Source organism: Helianthus annuus, chromosome 3 (assembly GCF_002127325.2).
Source record: "Helianthus annuus cultivar XRQ/B chromosome 3, HanXRQr2.0-SUNRISE, whole genome shotgun sequence".
NCBI classification, from domain to species: domain Eukaryota; kingdom Viridiplantae; phylum Streptophyta; class Magnoliopsida; order Asterales; family Asteraceae; genus Helianthus; species Helianthus annuus.
In genome coordinates this window covers 13,446,282-13,472,253 of record NC_035435.2, presented here as the reverse complement: position 1 = coordinate 13,472,253, position 25,972 = coordinate 13,446,282, and the positions used below count along the sequence as shown (strand labels likewise).

At 38.5% G+C, this 25,972-nt stretch overlaps 1 non-coding gene across 1 annotated transcript; it reads right to left on the bottom strand.

Moving 5' to 3' along the window:
• Positions 1 to 5,204: 5,204 nt before the first annotated feature.
• On the bottom strand, positions 5,205 to 5,311 carry LOC118490957. Its single transcript, XR_004890182.1, has one exon. It is a non-coding gene; the product is annotated as a small nucleolar RNA R71 (small nucleolar RNA).
• Positions 5,312 to 25,972: the final 20,661 nt, after the last annotated feature.

Genomic DNA, 25,972 nt, shown 5'->3' with positions numbered 1-25,972 from the left:
TAATTTTTTTAAATCCGTTTTGTTGCTAGCTTTTCAGTATGCGACTTCCGATAACAGTACTTCATATCGGGGCAAACGAAACCAACAAACAGTGATTAGACAAAGCGGAAACCATACCTAAAACGAAAAGGGAACAGGCGTCAGAGGAAAGCAGAGGAACTCGAAGGCTGAAGCAGACCCAGAAACATGTAACCAAGAAATAAAGAAAGAAGGTCAGGAGTATTTATAAAGTTTATAATAGAACGCATATTTGCACGTATAAAACATGATAATTTATCAAGTACTTCTATTCTGTGACATTTTCCATAGATTTATATACAGAAGTTAAATGGTAATAGTAAGTTAATACAGAGTTCATTTTAAGTGTAATGAAAAAATATTTTAAACAGTATATTCATTGTATTTAAAGTAAGGTAACACTTTAACATAAATCTAGCAAGAATTCTTATAAGGTTTTATATAATAAAGCAAAGGCAACAAGTAAAGAAATTAAGCTTTCTGATTTAGTGAAAAGTATAAAAGTATCAACACTTGTTATTTCTCAATGACTAAAGGATTACATATATACAAGTTTGTAGCTATAGACTAGGACTAATGAGCTAAAATTAGGGAACTAAACAAGCTAGGATATTGACCAATTAATTGGTAAGTTACCATAATAGAATTAAAGCTAGGATCTTGACCAATTAATTGGTAAGTTACAACAATAGAATTAGTTTGAATTTGAAACTTCTTTGGTAGGATATTCGGTTTTGACCGAATGTGTTCTAATATGCCCCCGCAAGATTGACGATCGTGAGAGGAGACCAATCTTGGAGGTGAGAAGCTGAAACCGTTGTCGTAGTAGAGGTTTGGTTAAAGCATCCACAAGTTGATCGTCTCCGGAGATGTGAGTGACGCGGATAGTACCTTCTTGAACCTTTTCATGAACGAAATGAAAATCTAAGGCAAGGTGCTTCATACATGAGTGGAAAACCGGATTTGCTGAATAGTGTGTTGCACTTAGATTGTCACAATAAATGGTAGGAGTAACGATTGATTTGAAGCCGAGTTCGACCATCAAAGAGATTAGCCATTGCACTTCGGTTGTCGTGGAAGCTACAGCTCAAAATTCAGCTTCGGTTGAAGAACGGGCCAGTGTCGGTTGGCGTTTAGAACTCCATGAGATTGGGTTTTGACCAAGGTAAACAATATAGCCGGTTGTGCTTCGGTAAGATGGTCGATCGCCGGCCCAATCTACATCAGTGAAGGCATGGAGATGTAGAGGTGAGTGACGTCTGAAAAATATTCCATGATTTAGAGTGCCATGTAAATATCGGAACAACCTCTTCAAAGCTTCCCAACGTGTAGTAATTGGCTTATGCATGAACTGTGAAAGCTTATTAATTGTAAAAGAGATATATTAATTGTAAAAGAGATATCAGGACGGGTTAAAGATAAATATTGTAATGCTCCAACAAAGGCACGGTATTCGGTCGGGGATGGTAAGGGGCCACCATCCAATACGGTGATAGTAGGGGAACTAGACATCGGTGTGGGCGACGGTTTGCAATTACTCATGTTGGCTTTTGTGAGAATGTCAAGGATGTATTTGGATTGAGATAGGAATAGACCATGGTTGTGAGGAATGACCTCGATACCAAGGAAGTAAAAGAGGTCGCCAAGATCTTTTAGAGAAAATCTAGTGGCAAGTGTTTGGATCAAAGAGTTAATGTGAGATGGATTTGCACCGGTGATGATTATATCATCAACATAAACTAGAAGGAAGATAGGAGAAGATGTGACTTTGTCGATGAAGAGAGAGGGATCGGAGATAGAGGGTTTAAAGTGAACCGACAGAAGATAGTCTTTGAGTTCGTTACACCAAGCACGGGAGGCTTGACGAAGACCATAGATAGCCTTGTTAAGTTTGCAAACATGTGTAGGGTAGGAAGGAACCACGAACCCGGGTGGTTGAGACATGTAAACCGATTCAGTTAGAGTGCCTTGTAAGAAGGCGTTGTAATGTCAAGTTGGCGTAGAGGCCAATTGAAAGAAGTGGCTATGGCAAGGATGAGGCGTAAGGTGGCGGGTTTAACCACGGGACTAAAGGTTTCAACATAATCTAAACCGGGACGTTGATGAAAGCCTTTAGCAACAAGTCATGCTTTTAGGCGGTCCACCGAACCATCAGGTTTGAATTTAGTGCGGTTGACCCATTTGCATCCAACAAGGTTAGGAGCATTATAGGGAGGAACGAGTGTCCAAGTTTGATTACGTGTGAGAGCGTCAAACTTGGATTGCAAGGCTTCTCGCCATAATGGTTGTTAGAGGGCTTGGGTAATGGTAGTGGGTTCGGGAAGGGTATGAGTGGTAGAGTGGTATAAGACGAAGTCGGAGTTGTGATACTTTGGGTTCGGTTTACGGGTGGGTCGGGTTCGATAAGAAGTAGTGGATTCGGGTGTAGGGGAGGGAATGGGTTCAGTGGGTTGTGAAGAGGAGGACGAGTCTGAGGGGATGTGTGTAGGGGATGGAGGTGTCGGGTTGGTATTGGTGGGAGGTTCGGTGGGTGGTTGAGGGGGTTCGGTGGGGTGGGTTTGATTGGGAGGTGGACGCCTTTGATAGGTGATGATGGGTGGTGATGTGTGTAAAATGCAACATAGAAATTACATCAAATGAGGCATAAAACTAACCCTTTTTTAGTACTAATGTTGGAAAAAAAGTGTTCTTTTCTTCCTTTTGTATTTTCAGGATTAAATGAGCTCAAATTAACAAAAAAATCAAAAAGACAGCTAAATCTAACATAAATACAAGAAAAGGAACATAAGTGGATTGCCCGACCCCTCGACAGCATCCTCCCAAGCAAAATAGAGAAGGCAGAAGACTGAACACACCCCGTGCTCAGCCAGCACGGGGCCGTGCCCAAGAAGCAGCAGAAAAGACAAACCAGTAGAAGCTTCTATTGCCCACCACGGGGCCGTGCCCAGTGAACACGGGGGCGTGGCGAAAGTACTGCATGTGCATTAATTGTAATTGCGAATTACAATTAATGAAGAGAGAGAGTGTCAGACAGGCACGGGGCCGTGCCCAACGGACACGGGGCCGTGCCCAGCCTTCTGTTCAGCCTATAAATAGGAGTGCTTTGTTTCGTTGCAACTCATCCCTTGGCACACCGCCTCTCTCACACTTCATCCACCACCCACCACCACCATAACACCATCATCCACCACCATAATCCATTGTCCATCATAGAGTGTGTGAGTCGTATCGGGATCCAAGATTGATCGTAAGAGTTCTTGACAATCAAGGCCATGTTTGCCTAAGTCTCTTACATCACTTGGTGAAGACAAGTGTTTAGTATAATACTTTTTATTTTTAATCTTTTGCACTTCTTATTTGGTTTTGTATTAATAACTTTAATAACTAGTTGCTTATGTTGAAGGTGATCTTTCCTTATCGTTTGTCCGTGGTGTCTTGGCATTATTTTACTGTCTATATAAAATAAAAGATTTTCACCATTCATATCTCCATGGTCTATATGGAGGTATGTTGGCTACCTGGTCGGGGGTTAAGGGAATGGTTTGGTAAGAGTCTTGCCCTTGTTCAGCGTTTAGAGGTCCTGCAAGGGACCTGGGTCAAATTTAGTAGGATCTCCTTCAATGCCCATAGGTATTGGATGGCGGGGATCCAAACTCTTTGATCCCCTCATAAGTTAACTACTATTAATACTATAACCCGGCTATTTAGGACTGTATCCCTGCTGACTCAGACTACTTAGTCGAGGGTAACGTCACCTCCAAAAGAGGGGCCTACCATAATTTGCATTAATAACTTAATTCATTATCTTTCAATAATCCGACCCTTTAGGATTGTATCCTTGCTGACTCAAACTACTGGGTTGAGGGTAACGTCGCCTTCAAAAGAGGGGCCTACTACAATAACTAAGATAATCTCTTAAAGAAGTGCAAAAGTGCGAAAATAATCAAAGGTTATACTAATACACGAGTCGGATCCAAGTGATTCATCTTGTCTATCTGTTTTTACTTTTTATTTTATTTTCAGCATTAGTTAGTTTTTATTTTCTTAGTTTAAAAATCTTTTCTAACATTTTGATTTGGTTAGACGTTGAGGATAAACCGGTACTAAAAGCTCTTTTGTCCTTGGACGACCTCGGTATCTTACCAACACTATACTACGTCCACGATGGGTGCACTTGCCCATATGTGTGTTTAGTGTTAGTAAATATGGTGTTTTATAAATTTAAAACTTGGCTAAAAGTGTAAAAAGGGCTTAAAATATATATCTAAAATATGTTACACTATACACGCATCAAGTTTTTGACATCGTTGCCGGGGACACAAGGATTTTAAGATAGTTAGGAATCAACGGCCTAATCATATTTTTATTTTTCTTTTTAATTCTTTATGATTTTCTTAGTTTTTCAGCTTCTGCAGAGCTCAGCATGAGCCGTGCCTGGTCGGACACGGGCCGTGCCCAGCATTGTTACTGGCAGTTTTTAGTTTTCCAAATTACAGAAGGTTGAGCACGGGGCCGTGTCGGTGCAACACGGGGCCGTGTCCAACTCTCCAGTAACTGGGATTTGGAAAACAATCACTGTAACTCCGACCATGGGCCGTGTTCATTGAGGACGGGGCTGTGGTGAACCTTCTGACCAGCATTCTTTTCTGTTTTTATTGCAGGACTCGGAACCAGACGCCACCCCTACGTAGTGTATGAGCTCCAGTTCTAATAAGGACATAAAAGAACCTCTAGAAGAACCCGAACGCTTTCTCAGAAAAAGACTAAAAGCCAAAAACCAAGAGAAAGTTTCGGGGAATCCACTTCCAATGGCGGACCAACGTACCCTCATGGATTATCTACGATCCACCGTAGGTAATCTCGGTGCCGCTATCAACGCACCGAATGTAGAAGCCAATAACTTCGAACTTCGGCTGCATTTGATACAGATGCTTCAAAACTCCGCAACCTTCCATGGGCTTGCGGACGAGGATCCCCATCTACATATTACTAATTTCTTAGAAATATGTGATACTTTTCGGATCAATAGAGCATCAAATGATGCCATCCGCCTTCGAATGTTTCCTTTCTCACTAAAAGACCGAGCAAAAGCATGGCTTAACGCCCTCCCAGCTGGATCGGTAAACACCTGGGATGAACTAGCCCAAAAATTTCTATATAAGTATTTCGCTCCCGCTAAAACGGCTAAATTAATGACTGAAATTAATACATATTCACAAGAGGACGGGGAATCCTTATATGAAACTTGGGAAAGGTTCAAGGAGCTATTGCGAAAGTGTCCACATCACGGCCTTGCGATATGGCAACAAGTATCCACTTTCTAAAATGGGTTGTTGCCACACACAAGGCAGACACTTGACTCTAGCTCCGGGGGACTTTTAGGTAATCGCCGCCCGCATGAAATATATAATCAAATTGAAGAAATTGCTCAAACCAATTTTCAGTGGCACACTCCCCGAGGCAATAAATCTATTGCTCCGGGCGCCCATAAGGTTGATGAAAGCACTTCTTTACAAGCCCAAATCGAGGCCCTTTCTTCGAAAATAAAAAAAAATGGAAATGACAAAAACAGTCTCGGTTATGGCTTGTGAAGGGTGTGGTGGGCCACATGAAAATTGGAGTTGTATGAAAGAAACAGACGATCAACAAGAGTCGGTAAACTACATTGATAATAGACCTAGGCCGTCGGGTCCTCCAACGGGCACCTACAACCAAGGATGGCGAAATCATCCTAACCTTGGTTGGAGAGAACCCGGCAATAGTAGTAACCAACAAAACCAACGAACAAACTTTCAACAACCAAGAGATGAGTCACAAAATTTCTCTCAACAACAAGGTGGACGAGAGAGGCTTGAAGATACTATATCTCGCCTCATCTCCGACACTGAAAAGAAAAACTCGGAAAGGTTTCTACAATTAGAATCAAATTTTAGAAATCAACAAGCTAGTATTCAAAACATAGAAAAACAATTAAGTCAACTAGCCCAAAATTTTTCCGAGAGACCACAAGGCGCATTACCAAGCAGTACCGAAACAAACCCAAAAGCGCAAGTCCATCTCATCACATTACGAAACCGCACCGTGGGGCCTACGGAAGCGCCACCGCCAACAGAGGAGACTATACCACCGCCTCTACAAGAGAAGGATTCCCCTCCATCATCAGAGCCTACCAAGGCTCCTCGAGTTCCGTACCCCGGTAGGTTAATTCGTCAAAAGACCAATGAGCAATTCGCAAAATTCGAAAGTCTACTAAAACAATTGCATGTCAACATTCCTTTTATTGATGTCTTAACCCAATTGCCTAAATATTCTAAGTTCATGAGGGACTTCCTCACTCATAAAAGGAAATTGAAACGTTGCAATTAGTTAACTTAGGCGAAGAATGCTCTGCCCTCGTACTCAACAAACTCCCCCAAAAGAAAATCGATCCCGGAAGCTTCACGATTCCTTGCTCGATCGGGGACTCCCCCGTTCATAATGCACTAGCCGACCTTGGGGCTAGCATTAACCTCATGCCCTCATCAATGTTCAAAAGACTCGGCCTAGGAACAATGAGTCCTACAAAAATGAGCATACAACTTGCTGATCGATCCGTCAAATTCCCGCAAGGTGTCATCGAAAATATCCTAGTAAAGGTAAACAAATTTGTCTACCCGGCCGACTTTGTCATACTTGATATGGAAGAAGACACCGAAGTCCCCCTCATACTAGGGAGACCATTTCTCGCCACCGCACAGGCAGTGGTGGACATGAATGACGGGACGCTCACCTTAAGGTACGGGGATGAGGAAGTAAAGTTCGGGGTTGGGAAGAGAATAGAGGACGATGACCCGGTCAACTACATGAAGGTTATTGATTCGAGTTTGGATGCTGCTCACTGATGGTGCAACATGGGATGTAAAACATCCCACTCAGAAAATATATAACCACACCTTAGGTCTAGCCAAGGACCCTTATAAATGTGGCGCACCACGGAGGCATTCTGCGGAACTATCCTTAGTTTAGTTTAATCTTTTAGTTTTAATTTGCAGGAATAAAACACACTCATGGTGGTAAAGGATGATAAGGGAAATGAGAAACATGACCCCATGCACAAGAACAAGGCCACACGTCAACAATTTCTCCGTTACAGTAGGTTCAGCACGGGTCGTGCCCAACCAACACGACCCCGTGCTGAACACCCTGCAGAAAAATGCCCAGTTCAGGTAACTGGACACGGGTCGTGTTCACCAGACACGCCCCCATGTCCAGGCTTCTGTTTCTTTTTTTTTAATTATCGTTACTGGCACCTGAACACGGGGCCGTGCCCGGTCACCACGGGGCCGTGTCCAGACTACCAGTAACATAATTTTTTGCTTTTAGCACAATGTTACACATCTAATCAACCTAAAAATTTATTTTTGGGACACATTGAGGACAATGTGTAATTTAAGTGTGGGGGATGCTAAAACCTTGAAATTTTGCAAGTCCTAATAACAAGCCTTACACAAAACTCTATTGGAACCGCTAATCACCCCAAATTTTTTTTTTCAAAAAATTTCATTTTTTTTACTTGTCCAAAGTTTAAGTTGGGAATTCTAAGACTAACAAGGTTATATTTTTACAAGTTTACAACCGATAGCGTCGTGATAAAAAGAACTAACATAAGAAAATTATGAAACGGCATGACAACCTTAGTTAAAATTCGATTATATATACTTGATCACATAAGAAAAACCCATTCCCACAAAAAGTGAGTTTTGAGCCTTTATTGAGCATACGAATATACATCTTTACGCTAAATGCTCATTTTTCGTTTCTTGTGTGAATAGCCGCTTGGTTCTTACGACTCTATAACTTGCCACGACGATTCATTCCCGGTCCTTACCAACTTAAACCCAAGTAAGTAAATGATGGAGGCATTAGGACTAACCCTTTTTCTTTCAAAACCATTATTTTATTTTTTCTTTTCACCTACCCAAAAACTCCCCCTAGTTAATCCCTTTGATCCTAAACCTTTCATTTCTTTACCCTAAAAACCCTTTTACCCACCAAAAACCCTTTTTTATTTTTACCCTTTATTTTAGTAACAAGCTCGGTTTTCGTGTCACTTCGAAAAAAAATAAAAAATAAAAAAATAAAAATGAATGAAGTTAGAAATAAACAAACAAAGCTCTTAAAACAAAAGCTTGTTTGAAGAAACACTTCATTAAGAATAAAAAGTCACCAAAACAAAATGTTTTACGAAAACCAACGCTTCTACGCTTTTCGCCTTTTTCTACTAACCACTAACCCAACTACCCACCTTTAGCCCAAGCCTTTACCCAAAAAGTCCTCTTGATATTTACAAAGGTAAAAAGTTAAAAAGGAGAATGATTGATTGCTTGGCAAGCCTATGGTAGGAATAAGTTCCATGGCACTCTCGAGTGATTCACTAAAAAAAATACACCTTCGGCCGAGTGTGAGTGATTTCTCCCGTGAGGTATGTGAACTTGTATATAAATGGAATTTTAAAAAGGCATGCTATGCCCAAATAAGTAATTTATCTTATGAAACGTTCTAAATAAATCATAACGAATAGGATTGTAAATAAATAAAAATAAAACCCAATAAAGACCTTGGATTCCCGACACCTCTATGACAAGCCAAAACCTTCTCTTCTACCCATTCCATTTGGGAGTGAAAGCCACATATTAAAGAGTTTTGCTTGAGGACAAGCAAAGATTCAAGTGTGGGGGTATTTGATGTGTGTAAAATGCAATATATAAATTACATCAAATGAGGCATAAAACTAACCCTTTTTTAGTACTAATGTTGGAAAAAGAGTGTTCTTTTCTTCCTTTTGTATTTTCAGGATTAAATGAGCTCAAATTAACAAAAGAAGCAAAAAGACAGCTAAATCTAACATAAATACAAGAAAAGGAACATAAGTGGATTGCCCGACCCCTCGACAGCATCCTCCCAAGCAAAATAGAGAAGGCAGAAGACTGAACACGCCCCGTGCTCAGCCAGCACGGGGCCGTGCCCAAGAAGCAGCAGAAAAGACAAACCAGTAGAAGCTTCTATTGCCCACCACGGGGCCGTGCCCAGTGAACACGGGGGCGTGGCGAAAGTACTGCAGGCGCATTAATTGTAATTGCGAATTACAATTAATGAAGAGAGAGAGTGTCAGAGAGGCACGGGGCCGTGCCCAGCGGACACGGGGCCGTGCCCAGCCTTCTCTTCAGCCTATAAATAGGAGTGCTTGGTTTCATTGCAACTCATCCCTTGGCACACTGCCTCTCTCACACTTCATCCACCACCCACCACCACCATAACACCATCATCCATTGTCCATCATAGAGTGTGTGAGTCATCTCGGGATCCAAGATTGATCGTAAGAGTTCTTGACAATCAAGGCCATGTTTGCCTAAGTCTCTTACATCACTTGGTGAAGACAAGTGCTCAGTATAATACTTTTTATTTTTAATCTTTTACACTTTTTATTTGGTTTTGTATTAATGACTTTAATAACTAGTTGCTTATGTTGAATGTGATCTTTCCTTATCGTTTGTCCGTGGTGTCTTGGCATTATTTTACTGTCTATATAAAATAAAAGATTTTCACCATTCATATCTCCACGGTCTATATGGAGGTATGTTGGCTACCTGGTCGGGGGTTAAGGGAACGGTTTGGTAAGGGTCTTGCCCTTGTTCAGCGTTTAGAGGTCCTGCAAGGGACCTGGGTCAAATTTAGTAGGATCTCCTTCAATGCCCATAGGTATTGGATGGCGGGGATCCAAACTCTTTGACGCCCTCATAAGTTAACTACTATTAATACTATAACCCGGCTTTTTAGGACTGTATCCCTGCTGACTCAGACTACTCAGTCGAGGGTAACGTCACCTCCAAAAGAGGGGCCTACCATAATTTGCATTAATAACTTAATTCATTATCTTTCAATAATCCGACCCTTTAGGATTGTATCCTTGCTGACTCAAACACCTGTGTTGAGGGTAACGTCGCCTTCAAAAGAGGGATCTACTACAATAACTAAGATAATCTCTTAAACAAGTGCAAAAGTGCGAAAATAATCAAAGGTTATACTAATACACGAGTCGGATCCAAGTGATTCATCTTGTCTATCTTTTTTTACTTTTTATTTTATTTTCAGCATTAGTTAGTTTTTATTTTCTTAGTTTAAAAATCTTTTCTAACATTTTGATTTGGTTAGACGTTGAGGATAAACCGGTACTAAAAGCTCTTGTGTCCTTGGACGACCTCGGTATCTTACCAACACTATACTACGTCCACGATGGGTGCAGTTGCCCATATGTGTGTTTAGTGTTAGTAAATATCGTGTTTTATAAATTTAAAACTTGGCTAAAAGTGTAAAAAGGGCTTAAAATATATATCTAAAATATATTACACTACACACGCATCAGTGGATTTGATGTAGATGATGTAGAAGCAGTGGTAGTGGGATTTTGAGGAGGAGTGGAAGAAGGTGTAGAAAGGGAAATTGATTGTGTGGTGAGGGGTAACCAAGTATCGGGTGAGGGTGAGATGGGGGTAGAGGTTTGAGAAAGGGATTCATAGTGAAAGATGTGGTCAAAAAGTGGACATGCCGGGAAGTGTAGATTCGATGAGTGAGGGGATCAAGGAGATGGAAAACACTTTGAAAGGATGAGTAGCCGATGAAGATGCACGGTTTTGACTGAGACTCGAGTTTATGTTTTGAGTAGGGTCGCAACCAAGGGTATGATAAGCAACCGAAACTATGAAGTTTTTCAGAGTTTGGATAGATGTGGAAAAGGCGAAAATAAGGAGAATCATTATGCAAGGTAGGGGTGGGTAATCTATTTATGAGATAAGTGGCGGTGGTTAAAGAAAAAGGCCAAAATTTGAGAGGCATTTTAGCATGAGAAAGTAGTGATAGGCCGGTTTCGACAATGTGGCGATGACGACGTTCGGCATAGCCATTGTGTTCTCCACCATTGTCTGAAAATAATTGCTTAATTTTGGTTTTGAAAAAGTTCTCAACAAGTTTTTGAAATCGAATGAAAGTATTAAGAGAGTCCGATTTATGTTTTAATGGATAAATCCAAGTGTATTTTGTGAAATGGTCAACAAAAATTATGTAATATTTGTAGCCATCATAAGATGTAATTGGAGATGACCAAACATCGGAAAATATTAATTCTAGAGGTGTATTAGAAGTTAAAGAAGATGAATAAAAGGGGAGTTTGTGACTTTTATTAATGCATCAAGAATTGCATGATTCATGCTTGCTAGAAATAAAGGGAACAAAGGAAGCTAAATGTTGTAAAACACGCAAATGTGGATGTCTTAGGCGGTGATGCCATGAAGACTTCTTGGTGGTTTGCAAGTGAAAAGCTTGAGGAGACTTGGTTGATGAGAGCTCGTAGAGACCATGACTAGTGATTCCCCGAAGAATGGTTCGGCGAGTGGGAAAGTCTTTGATGACAAAATAAGAAGAGAAAAATAAGATTAGTATGTTGTTATCAAGGCATAAACGAGAGATAGATATGATGTTACAGGAGATAGAAGGAACACAAAGAACATTTTTAAGAACAATAGGAACATTAGAAAAATAAAGAGTCATGGTGCCAATATGAGTAATTTTAAGAGACGAACCATCACCGATTGTAAGTTCCTCGGTACCATTGTATGGGCTATGCTTAGAGAGTGCACTAAGATCATTGGTAATGTGATGAGAAGCACCACTATCTTTCAACCAAGATAAATCGGAGTCCACGATGGGGTGTGTTGCCATCATATGTGCTTGGAGTTTTGGTTGGTTATTGGATCGGTTGTAGGTTGGAGGTGTGATTGAGGGATGAGCTTTCTTAAATAACGGACATGAGGTTAATGAATGTCCTTTGGTAAAACACCATTGGCATTTACCAAGGAAGGGTCGTTGGGTAGAGGCGGAAGTGGGTGTGGGAAGGAGGCCAGGGGTGTTGGTATAAGTGAGTTTTAGAGATGAAGGGAAGGTGGTAACAGCATTATCGGCCATAGAAGAGAGGGTGGTTGTGTTTAGGTTTTGCAAAACCTGGCTGATACCATATAAAAGTATCAACACTTGTTATTTCTCAATGACTAAAAGGATTACATATATACAAGTTTGTAGCTATAGACTAGGAACTAATGAGCTAAAATTAGGGAACTAAACAAGCTAGGATATTGACCAATTAATTGGTAACTTACAATTATAGAATTAAAGCTAGGATCTTGACCAATTAATTGGTAAGTTACAACAATAGAATTAATTTGAATTTGAAACTTCTTTGGTAGGAGATTCGGTTTTGACCGAATGTGTTCTAATAAAAAGTACCGGCAATGAAAATGATGACAAGCACAACTGCTTGCTGCTGAACAGATATGAAGTCTTGAAAGTTAGATGGCACAACAATTAGGGTTTCATCTGTTTATATAGTTGGAGAGTGGTGGATCGAATTCATTTTACCGTACAGCTTCATTTATGTATAATGCATTATAGCTTCAAACTCATATAGTATTTTAGGCAGTTTTGTTAACGTATCTAAGTTCTTAAATTAATTCTTTTAATATTATTTTTTTCTAAAAACGGAAAAATAATACCCCACCAACATGATTTAATTAATTGAAGGTTCAAATGAAAACCACTAGTTATTGTGAAAACTCGAAAACTAATTAAAAAAAGCCAAAAAAAACATACTTAATTTTTTTTGCACTGCCAATTTTCGCCATTTTTAAAACAATTTTTCATTTATTGAGATTTTTAATGAACATATATGATTAAGAATTACACACAAATATTTTTTGAGACAGCACACCTAAAGATGAATACAATTTTTTTTTCTAATGTGAATTTTTTATATATTTTTCAACATGTCAAAAATAACCTGTTGTTCATCCTTGAACTTGTACTTTTTTTCTTGATTATCTTCATGCCTCCAAGTCTCCAACTATCCTTCTTAGACAAATAAACCCAACGCAATAAATTACAAATTATATAGAAATTATATTTATCAAGAATACTTAAATATGTCATTACTTTAAACTTGGATTAATGTTTTTGCAATTGTAAAATTAAAATGGATATATTCATTCACATGGCTATATATGTGTATGTGTGTTTTTTTAAGGGAAATGGCTTGTAAGGTCATCCAAAGGCCATGTTCAATTGTTTCCAAATGAGATTTGCCCATTTCACAACAAATTTCAAAGATTCTAATAAAAGAAAGTTGTTAATTGGTGAATTTAATTCCAATCTTCTTTTCTTTAACAAGGAGTTGTGCCAATCTAGTGATGTAAAAATTTCAAAGATTCGCCTATTTCAAGATTAGCTTGAGCAACACTACATATAGTATAATCATTAACCACACAATTGCAATCGAACCAAACGGAAATTATTATGAAGATTCATTTGAGAACACGCAAAATAAAAGTTGACGACAACACGTTATCTTCGTCTTACATTACACTGATTCCGAAAAAAGGGGATCCTTCGGTTTTAGGTGATTTTAGACCAATTAATTTAATTGGGATCATAAGTAAGGTAGTATCGAAGGTCTTTGTGAACAGATTAAAGATGGTCATCGGGAAGTTAGTTTCAGAGTCGCAGACGGCTTTCCTATCAGGCAGGTATATATTGGATGGTCCTCTAATGGTTAATGAGATTTTGTCTTGGGCGAGAAAAAGCGGAAAAGAGATGTTTTTGTTTAAAATAGATTTTGATAAAGCCTATGATAATGTTAATTGGGAGTTTTTGTTAGCGATCATGGATCAGATGGGGTTTCCTGCAGTGTGGTGTAATTGGATTCGAGGTGTTTTGATGTCGGCTAGATCCTCAGTTTTGGTCAATGGGTCTCCAACTTTTGAGTTCGATTGTGAAAAAGGGATTCGTCAAGGTGACCCTATATCTCCTTTCTTGTTTATCTTGGTTATGGAGGTGTTCTCAGGTTTAATGAATAAGGCGGGACTCTTAGGGGCTTTCCACGGGGTTCGGTTACCCAGAGATGGGTCTTTCTCATTTGCTTTATGCGGATGACGCCATGCTGATAGGTGATTGGTCAGCTTTCAATTTTAAAAATATGAAGAGGATTCTCTGGGTGTTTTTTTATGTGTAATCAACCTGCATAAGTCGGTTGTGTACGGGGTCGGAGTCAACAGCGAGGAGGTGAGTTCGAAAGCTGATACTTTGGGGTGCAAATCGGGTGGTCTTCCGTTTTTGTATTTAGGAATTAAGGTGGGGGCTAATATAAATAGGGTGGCAAACTAGGAGCCTGTGGTTGATATTTTTAGGCGCATGATGTCGAAGTGGAAAGCGTCAAACTTTGTCTATAGCAGGTAGAGTTACTTTGATCAAGTCCGTTTTAGAAAGCTTGCCGACTTATTATTTTTCCTTATTTAAGGCTCGAGTTAGAGTCATCGACATCTTGGAAGGGATAATGAGGCGTTTTCTTTGGGGAGGCTCGGATAAGGTGAAAAAAATGAGTTGGGTCTCTTGGGAGATTGTCACGAAACCAATTAAAGAAGGTGGGCTGGGTTTGTCAGAAAGTAGATAATGAGGCGTTGCTGATAAAATGGTTGTGGAGGTACTTCATGGAAAATCATTCGTTATGGAGAAAGGTTGTGGATTCTCTTCCTGGGTCGAGTCGTAGGTGGCTCCGGTCCGTAATGATTTGACAGGGGTTTGGAAAACCATAGTCACTGTTTGTAATAAAATTAAGATACAAGTTCATTACCTAATTTCTTGAAATATATCGCACATTTGGATGTTGTTAAGATGTAACTTTTGAATATTTAATTGCTCATGCAAACCACCAACTGAATGATTGTGTGTAACACTGGAGCAAGCTGATGTGATCTACTTAGGGAGGTTGTTGCATGCATCCGAATCCTGTGAAACTTTTAGTGGCGGACCTAGGAATCTTTTTCATGCTTGGTTTGGTCCCTGTGGTTTACAAAAATTTAACAGAGAAATTTAACAGAGGTAAGGTCAGGGGACCAACCGAGTTCATTTTTGACAACTTTTGGGACCATGCGTGTAATTAGTAAACCACTAGGACCAAGTTTGAAATTTTTGCAAACCACAGGGACCAACCAAGCATTTAACTCTTTATATTAATATAAAGTAAACACGAAAATCAAAACTCTATGTCTGATCAATTTAACTGATATATAATAAATAAATAATAACTCAAGAAATACACATTAAACAACTTATCACTCGATTTACTTTATTGTTAGATGTGAAAAAAACATTTGTACAGGAACTCAGACATCATAGGCAGACACACAGTACGTAGCCTACTAGGGTTGGGTATTGGGCTGTGATACTAACCCATATTACTTTTGTTTAAATACTTCTCATTTTCTTTCTTTTCTTTTGTCGGAGAGAGTTTAGACAGCCATGTCCGGCTGCTGGAAAATTGCCTTTATTTTTCTTCATCTTAACAATCAAAGTTCAATGGGTGCGACTACAAAATCTTAAGGGGTGCGAAAGAGATTTTGTCTAAAAATTACATTAATTTTTTTTTCAAGGGAAGCGCCCACCACCCCAACTCATAGTCTAGGTCCGCCCCTGACCGAGACCCAAATGCAATGAATCAGAAAACTAGAAAGAAGGAAGGCACATAACCGTTGATATGACAAGGGTTCCAAAACTTGAACTTTATTATATCAAACAGAAAGGGGTAATAATATAGACCAGAAAATCAAAAAGGATACCTCGAAAACTTACAGTGAACTGAACTGGAATGAGGAAGTAACTATTGCCGGTAGCCGGATGGAATGTGCCGGAAAATGGCCACCTGTGAACAAAACGCTGCTTAGTCTCCTCAACTTCTCCCGCCGCTCAATATTTTTGTATGACCATTTGTTTTGTGTTGAAACTTTGTTTTTCAGTGGTTGGTCTTATATAACAATTTAGGTAGGATCAACAGTAGATTGATTGGACTAAGTTTTCATGTTATTTACAATACTGCCATTGAGAATAGCAAGGAAATTCCATGGACATGTGTGCATATATAGATGAATAATTTGCATGGACATGTCTACAAGAATAGACTGGGTAATTTTCTTTACCTCAATCAATATTTGGGCTTCAAAAAAATGAAAAGTATTTCAATATTCAAATCTAGACAAAAAAAAATCTTCAAAACATACGAGCTGTTATTCAATATTCAAATGCTTCTTTAAAATGACAAAAGAGGTAAAATATTAAAAAAATAATTTTATGTTTTTACTTAGATTTTATATTAACGGATTTGATATGGTTATCACTCAATTGGAATATTAGACTACCTAATACAATGAGAGTGACTTCGAACACCAAACAAAAAAATTTATCGTTATAACTTCTAACGTTTGAATTTTGTTATCGCCCCGTATTGTTCACTTCGCCGCAACGCATGAGTTCCTCACAAGTAATATGATATGGTTCACTATGATATATATCACATGGCATGACATGACAATCATTTCTAATTTACATATGATTTAGCTATATGAAATGTGTTGAAATGAAAAATAAAAAGGTTCATATGAGCGAATTGATGAGGTTAATACTAATTATTCAACTCTTCACCAAGTTTCAACAAACCATATTTATTAGGATGTATAGTTTCAATGTTTTAGGTGGTAAAATTTGTTGTTAGACTAATCGGTGAGGACTCACATCCTCCGCTACCTAGGCACTAGCTTCTCCAACACAGCTGCAGGGCCGCTAATGGGACACTATCGTTCATTTAGTTACTAGTTACTGGTACATTTTTTATTGATACGAAAAATGTGCGAGGAATTTGAGAGGCTCTTTATCAATGCCATGAACGGCGAAGAGAACTTAATTGAAGATCAAGCAACTGAAGTGGCCTGTGTGAGTTCCAACAACTTCAAAACACTAGTTTCGTCATCTTATGGCTTTGAGAACTTTTGTTTGGCCATTTTAATTAAGTCAATTATTTTAATTACATAACTTTTTGTGTATTGTTTTTAATTAGTTGGTTAATTTGTACTCTTTTATTATCCTAGTTTAATGGAAATTTTTATGTTTTATCTTAATTATTGTTTTAAAACTTATGTTTTTTTTATATAATGTTAAAATAAATCTAAGTTAAAAAATGAGTGATCATCACAGGGGCTTTAAGTTTATTAGAACTGAGAACCCATTATTCAATTAAGTTTTTGTTTAAATAATTATGTTTTAGGATAATAGTTAAGTTTTCTTAATTAGATTGGAGAATTGTCCGTGTCTATTCCAAGGACAAATTGTGATTGATAACACGTGACGACACAATACACTTACATGTGACATGTCATGACAATAGAATAAAGCTAAAGCAACATTTAACGAACTAGCACTTATTTGTTTACGTTCCATCAAGAAGTTACACTACTACAAGTCATCACACTTATTTGTTCGGATATCCGAAATTTTGGATACGGATTCGGATAGTGAATCGGATATCCGAAAATCCAAATTTTTATTTTTTTATTATTTTTCTCATATTCGGAAACGGATATTTTGGATAGTTTCAGATAACCGAACATAAGTTTTCGGATATTTCGGATATTTCGGATATTTTTCGGATATTTGCGGATACTTTTCGGATATTTTTCGGATATTTCGGATATTTTCAGATACTTCGGATATTTTCAGATATTCGGATATCCGAAAAAAATTGAAAATTAAATTTTCGGATATTTCGGATATCCGAAAATTTTGAAAATCACTATCCGAATCCGAAAAATTGGATATCCGAAATTTTGGATATATCCAATTTTTTCGGATATTTTGGATTCGGATATCAGATATTTCGGATCGGATTTTCGGATACGGATAGTTTTGAACACCCCTAGTGTTGGATCGTTCGTGTGACCCTAAACAATCAAGTTGAGTAGTTCATCATCATTTACAAAGGAGGAATCAATGCAAACAATGTCAAACAGCTTGTTCCTTTTTAATTCTTTTCTATTACTGATTTCCTAAGCTTTTACACGTTTAAATGACAAACGGACCGCACCTCGACTCAGAACTAATGACCACCTATCACCTATTTATAATACTCCTGATTCCGCTTGAAACTGTCCCAAGCGGAACCTGACTTCGCTCCAAACACTCTCAAGCGAATATCACCATGTAATGGTTCAAGCGGAATTACAAACATTTCGGATTTCGCTTGAAATGACCTGTCATTTCAAGCGGAATTACCTCTAAATACCACTTTCTATATTTCCATGTCCTGATCTATCCTATCTAGACATAAGACTCGATTAAGACGAAGTTAACAGACACTAGATGCACCAACAGACTCCCCTTGGATGTTGACGAAGTCTTCGGCGTCGAGTCTTCAGTCTTTGTCTCTTTCCAAATTGTCTTGACATTGTAAAAGCTTTCTTTAAATCTTCAAACTTTAATCTTCAATCTCCCCTTTGAATGTTGATCCAGAATTCTGACTCCCCCTTTCACACATTTTCTGAAAATTACAAGTTTAATCTTCATCTACCAAGTCCAATTTAATGACCTTGGTTGATCTGTGACAAAACAAACTGATTTTTTGTTCAAGTATTTTCACACATTTTCTGAAAATTACAAGTTTCCAGTTAATAAACTTGTTTTGACTTTCCAATTTCTCAAGATTAAAATATGAAGCTCCCAACTCATCATCCAGCTAGAATCTTTCTGCATCTGCTCCAACATTCTGAATCTGAAGATCAACTCTCCACTTTGGTTTGTCAGAAAATAAAGCAGAAATGAAAAATATTTTTGGATTTTCAATAAAATTTCTAAACTAACAAAAATAAATTACAGAAACTTAAATGTAGAATGTAATAAAAGTAAACTATTTACGAACATATTTTTGGTGAGCGTGTTAGGGAATCATATCAACTATCAGACAAATCACTAGTACCCTTAAGCTTTAATCTCATACTCAGAATTAAACAATGCACTTAGATTGTCGATATACTGATCCACTTAAATTCTTACACAATTTTCAATCAGTTCAGGATACGCATTAGGTGTATTAAGAACTTAAACTCATTCATGTGTCCCACCTCTTGAATATACTCCCGTATCCAGATCCCAATATTCAATCTTACAGGTGAGTATACCATAGATGATATCTGTAAGGGGTTAGATGCGAAACCGTGAGAGCTCAGGTCAGAACTTCCGTTCAGCAGAGAGATGACGGTTCGACTTTAGGTGTGTCCCCTTTAGAGGATCTTTTGTTTCAATAGCACACGATTATCATTTTGCAATGTTTCATCGTTTTTATGCTCAGGGCGGTGCTGTAAGCAATGCAGAAAGTATTATTCGGGGACTAGGTCAGAACTTCCATTCAGCCGAAGTCCCGGAGTAATACCCCAGTCACTGAGTATAAAGACCTAGTATTTCAGAAAGAGGGACCTTTCAAACGAGATTTCAGGGGTTACCTATATATCCAAGTAGTGTTCCCCACGAAATAAGCAAGTTTGAATTTTATGTTTATATCCCGAACAAACCTACTAAATGTGTAAAAACCTATTGACTCATCATCAGCTAGACTGTTTAACGCTTTTAAACTATACAAATATTTAGCGTACCGTAACTGTCAAGCCGATGTACTATCATTTTCCCTTTTTACACAAGCTCTTTTTCAGTTTTCTATTGTTTTTGGATTTTTTAAATTTTCTCATGTTTTTGGATTTTTGAATTTTTTACTGTTTTTGTATTTTCTGAAAAATTTACTCCCCCTAAATACCAAAACAAGTAAAAAATCGACAAACCATTGCAAATTGTTTCTCAACATCATCATCTACAATGTTATCCTCATCAACGCCAATAATTCCATCCGACACCGAGAAAAGCATCATACCATTCAGTATTAATAGATATTTAAACCGAGTTTTATCAAAAGCTTTGGTATGTAAATCAGCTTTCTGTTTGTCAGTGTGGATTTTCTCAATTCGTATCAACTTCTTCTCGAAGCAATCTCGGATGAAGTGATGACAAATTTCTATGTGTTTCGTTTCAGCGTGATGTACTGGATTTTTCGTGATACTTATTGCGGCCTCATTATCAACAAAGATAGGGGTGTTAAGAAATTGCAAACCATAGTCGCGCATCTGTTGCTGGATCCACAAGATCTGAGAACAGCAACTGCTAGCAGATACATACTCTACTTCACATGTGGATAGAGCCACAGAAGTTTGCTTCTTACACTGCCAGGTGACCAAACGAGGTCCAAAGAACTGGCATCCCTCTGTTGTTGATTTTGCATTGACTTTGCAGCATCCAAAATCTGAGTCGGAATACCCTTCGAGCGTGAAATCGCCTTTTCTAGGATACCACAACCCCAATGATGGAGTTCCCTTCAGGTAGCGTAATATCCTCTTCACAATAACCATATGCGAAGCTCTCGGGTTAGATTGAAATCTTGCTGCGAGGCACGTTGGATACATGATATCGGGTCTTGAAGCAGTTAAGTACATCAACGAACCAATCATGGAACGATAAAGCGTCTCATCTACCCTGTCTCTGGTGAGATCTGGGTTTATCCCATGATTCGTTGCTAACGGGTTGACGCTGGAGTAGAACCTGACATCCCAAATTTCTCTAGAATATCATGAACGTACTTTGTCTGGTGTAGGAAAATTCCCTCAGGTAGTTGATCAACTTGAAGTCCCAAGAAAAATTTCATCTCCCCCATCGATGACATTTTGAATTTTTGCTTCATCACTTGTTCAAAATCTTTGCACAAATTTTCATTTGTTGACCCAAATATTATGTCGTCCATGCATATTTAAACTATCAGAAGATGTCCGTCGACCTCTTTGGTGAAGAGAGTGGCATCCACTTTTCCACGAATGAAACTGTTGGCTAGTAGGTGTTGAGACAATGTCACGTACCAAGCTCTCGGGGCCTGGTGTAAACCATACAGCGCTTTATCTAGCAAGTAAACCTTGTTTTTGTGGATTGGATTAGTAAAGCACGGTGGCTGTCCGGCATATACCTCCTCTTTTACCTTCCCATAGAGAAACGCCGATTTCACATCTCACTGATATACTTTGAAGTTTTTCCACGATGCAAATGCTAGAAAGATCCTAATTGCTTCTAGTCGAGCCACAGGAGCATAAACTTCAGTAAAATCAATACCCTCCTGTTTACTAAAGCCCTGAACTACGAGTCGAGCTTTGTTTCGAACAACAACTCCTCGATCATCTCTCTTGCATTTAAATAACCATTTTGTGTTAATTTTCCTATGACCGTCCGGAAAATCTACCAACTTCCACACTCCTAACTTCTCGAACTGACTTAACTCTTCTTGCGAAATAAAACAACTTAATGAAAATTCAGTTTGTAAAGGTGCCACTGTAGAATAAAAACAAATAAGGCCTTGGTCAATTTGACATCTAGTGCGGACGCCTGATTGCAGCTCTCCAATGATCAGCTCTTCTGGATGGTATGAAAGAGTTCTTGGCATCACTTCGCTTGGAATATCTACCTCGCCCTCCAGATTAGTAATATTCTGATTTGCACCTTGTTCACTGACTGGGTTTGTTTGACCTGAAATCTGAATTTGCTCCCCATCAGAATCTGAATCACCACGATCAAATACTTGCATATTCTCAGATTCTTGATTATCATTGACTCCCGTCTGATTATCAGGAGCAACTTCTGAGGATTGTTGTATATCATCATGTTCACCAGCATTGCTTGGACCGACTTCATCATCATTCGAAGTTTACCGTGGTCGTGTAGAATACTCAGCTGGAAACCTCTCTTGCGATGACTCATACTCTCTCAAAATATCCAACTCATCAAAGAAATTTTCTTCTTCTTCTTTTGGTTCTTCCATCACGTCAAACGAATCCCACAAAGTGTCGTAATGATAACGCCATGAATCTCCAGGATTCTGCGGCGGCATTGTTTGACTTTGACATTCAACATTAGGAGCTTCAATAATCCGCTTCTCACTTGGAACGAAGACACGTCGTAAAGGACTTGCATAACCAATGAATATTCCCTCAACACTCTTCGGACCAAACTTTCCAAAAGGCTCTTGAACAGTACACGGTGACCCAAACGGTTCTAGATACTTCAGATAGATTTGCGGTTATTGAGCAACTCAAAGCATGTTTTGTTGAATTTCTTGACAGTGAGAACTCTGTTGAGCATATAACATACGGCGGAAACAGCTTCTGCCCAAAAATTTATCGGAAGCTTTGAATCAGTAAGCATAGTTCTAGCCGTTTCGATTAGTGTCCTGTTTTTGCGTTCTGCGACTCCATTCTGCTGTGGAGTGTATGGAGCACTAAACTCATGCAATATACCTCTTTCTTCACAAAATTCTTCCATCTTGTTGTTCTTGAATTCAGTACCATTATCACTTCTGATTCTTTTGATACGCCTTTGGTACGGATTTTCAACTTGCTTGAACAACGCCATCAAACTGTCAAATGTTTCATCTTTCGACTTCAAGAATGACACCCACGAAAATCTTGAATAATCATCAGTAACCACAAGACAGTAATAATCTCCTGTAATACTTTTGACATTCACAGGACCAAACAAATCCATGTGAAGTCTCTCCAGAGGTCTTGAAACTGAATTGACTTGCTTTTTAGGGTGTGAATTTTTCTTCTGCTTGCTTTTGACACAGCTAATTTCGAGATGAAACCCTTTCACATGAACACCCGTAACTAAGTCATTGTGCACCAGGTGATTCATTTTCCTCAGATGTATATGACCCATTTTCCTATGCCATAACTTCGATTCTTTCTCCGTTGCTTTTGACACAAGACAATGAGCCTGACCCGTGGTTGTAGTAGCTACGCTCATGTCCAACACGTACAGATCATTGACTCTTGGTGCCCTCATGATAATCCATTCTTCAGGGATAACAAATCCTGCCTTCAAGATCAAACATTCTTTGTCAGTAAAGTGAGTGGTATACATCCTGTCACATATCTGCGAGATACTCAGCAAATTATTCTCCAGCTCGGCAATGTAATTCACTCTTTCAAACGTAACAATCCCATTGGATAACGTTCCTTCACCAATAATTCTACTACCTTGATTGCCTGCGATTCCTACAAAACCTCCATTGAAATTCCTAACATCGTACAACAGTGCTGTCTTTCCTGTCATGTGTCGAGAAGCTCCACTATCCATAATCCATCGCGACACGGATCTCGGAAGCTCCTGCACAAACCACAAACACTTTAGTTAGATTTGGATGCTACCCAAGCCTCTTTTTACTCACGTAGTTCAATTTTGATGTGAGATTTTGTAGTGTAAATTGGCGGAAAATTTTTGTCATTCATTTTTAGGCTTTCTTCAGACCCAACCTAAACATTTTTATATAGGAACCAACCTCAACATTTTTATATAGGAAAAACTCATCTTTTTGATGTTGACCAGATGGTTGGTCTTTCAGAATTTTGCTTTTCTTTCTCAAGTTTCACATAGTAATCCAAAGGAATATTCGTCTTTACCAGTGTGGTAGAAGATGATTGTTTTTCAATCTCAGAAACCTTTGGTTTTGGAGAAATTGTTTTGTTTTCAACCACTTTCGACTTCCATGTTTGTTGAGGTGTTGCAACCCGTTTGTAAAACTTGTCATTTTTAGTTACCACATTTTTAACAGGTTCAGTTTTAACTTTGATATTTTCATTTTTCAAAATCTTTTTCTCAACAATCAATGGTCTTTTGCCCTTAACATCATCTTTCTTTCTTGGATTCATCACAACTTCAGTCTTAGGCTTCAAGTTGGTACACTTTCGTGCAATATGTCCAACTTGATTGCATTTGAAGCAAGTTCGGGTGTCAACTACCCGACTTGTGCTTTCGGACTGAGGTTGTGAAACTTTCTTCTCAAAGAACTCTTCATTTGATTTCGAAAAAATCTTTGATTCTTCATCAGAAAGTGAACTTGAACTTGACACAAACACTTTCTTCTTAGCAAACCTTCTCTTTTGAACATTCTTTCTTTGATAATTCTTACCACCCTGATAACCACCCGACCATCTATTTCTATTGTTGTTATAAAAACGTGGTGGAACAACAGGTTTTCTATAGTAAGCTTTATCTTTTTCGAAATTCATTTGCCTCTTTGATTGATTTAAGCTTTTCATTTCAGACAAATCAACTTCAATCAATTTGAAAACATTTGTCAATTTGTTCACATTAACATTCTCCAGAGGAAACTCACAATCCGAATACAACTTATCCGATCCCGACATCTTGTACACGACAAGAGTAGGTTCTTCATTTAAGTTGTGTTTGGATTTTGGTTTTGGAATGTAATTGTTCAGAAAACACTCTTCATCTTCAACTGAATCATTTTCAGGCTTTAAAACATTTTCAGCCATGCCTTTCACAATCTCAGATTGAACATTATCATCAGTGAAGAAAATGTAACATCAATTGACTTTGGAAGTTTTATCTCATTAACATCCTCATCGTCATTAACCAGCCCTGATTGTTTCTTAGAAAAAATGTTTAAAACTGGTGGTGGAACTTGATGATACCCCACCCCTGTTCCATCAGAGAATACATCTTCGCCTGCTTTGTTTTTCCCGATAGGTTTGGGAACAATGTGTTGTAAAACAAAGCTTGCGGAGTTGTAACTGGTTAATTTCAGATTGATGCGCTCATTTTCAATCTTAGCTTCTTCAAATTGAAGCTTCAACTTAGAAATCTCATCCAGTTGCTTGTTGATTTGTTCTTCTTTGTGTCTAAGAACTCCAGTTAAATGATCATTTTCTTTTCTGGTTTTACTGTTTCGTTCATCAGAATCCTTTATCGTTTGTTTTAACTTGTTAAAATTTTCTGAGAGTTGACGATTTTCATGAATTAGTTTTTTCATTTTCTTTTCTAATTCTTTCTACTTCAATTTTATCATTGTCAATTTTCTCAGTTAACTTTTTAACTTTATCATTTGAAAATTTTAGCATTCTGTCACGGTTAAGAATCTGATCTTCAACCTTTCTGACTCTTTTTGTCAGATCATTAACCTTCTTATCATTGAGGTAAGCTTGTGTACTACAAACTTTGCAGTTTTTCATGCAATGTTTGCAGTCACTGTCACCTTTGACTTTCTTACCTGACTCACTTGACGACGCATTTGAACTGACCTGGCTTTTAGACTCAGATACAGACTTAGAGTCTACCTCAAGTTCCTTAACAGCCAGCACCTTGTCAGCCATCTTTCCAAAGTTTTCGGTTTTCAACTCCTGTGACGTATCAATGATCCCTTCATCGATCTTCTTTGGCTTCAGCTCCTGCTCTTTTTCTTTTCCTTTCTCTTTCTCTTCACCACCTCCCCACCATTCTCTCTGTTGAGACTCTTCTAGTTCAGCAAATTCCTCAGCGAAAGCTTCAAGACTAAGAGTCTTTGGATCAATAGCAATATTTCCTTCAGGATCAAGGTAACACTCTCTATCCGCATCCCATCTTTTTGCCTTTTTAGCTTCACTGTATACACGAGAAATTCTGATCATTTTGTATTGAGCTCTCTGTTGTCTATCATTTGCTTTTTCTGCTGCTGTTCTGGTGTCTTTGAAAGGTTTAATTTCTGTTGTTGCCACAAACGCATAACCTACTGCGTCTTCCTCAGGTAGCAGCTCACTCCAGTCAAAACCTTCATCGTCATGAACGACGGCAAGAGCTCTGGATTTTTCTTTGCCTTCAATCTGCTTCATCCTGGGAGGTTCAGCCTTGTTCTGATGATAAATTGCCTTCTTGTAATAATCCTTTCGAAAAGGATTTGCAGTATCATCAGTGTAAGCATTTCTACACTCTCGCTTAAAGTGACCTTTCTATTTACATTTGAAACATGTCACTTTTGATTTGTCAAAGCCTAGCTTGGTAGAAGGTCCACCAATAGACTGTCTTCCCGTAATCTCCGTGAAACGTTGTGCCCTTCTCACTGCACTGGCTATACACCACCTTATGTCGATCAATTCCATCTCTTCAGGATCTATTTGATCGTAGTCTTCCTTTG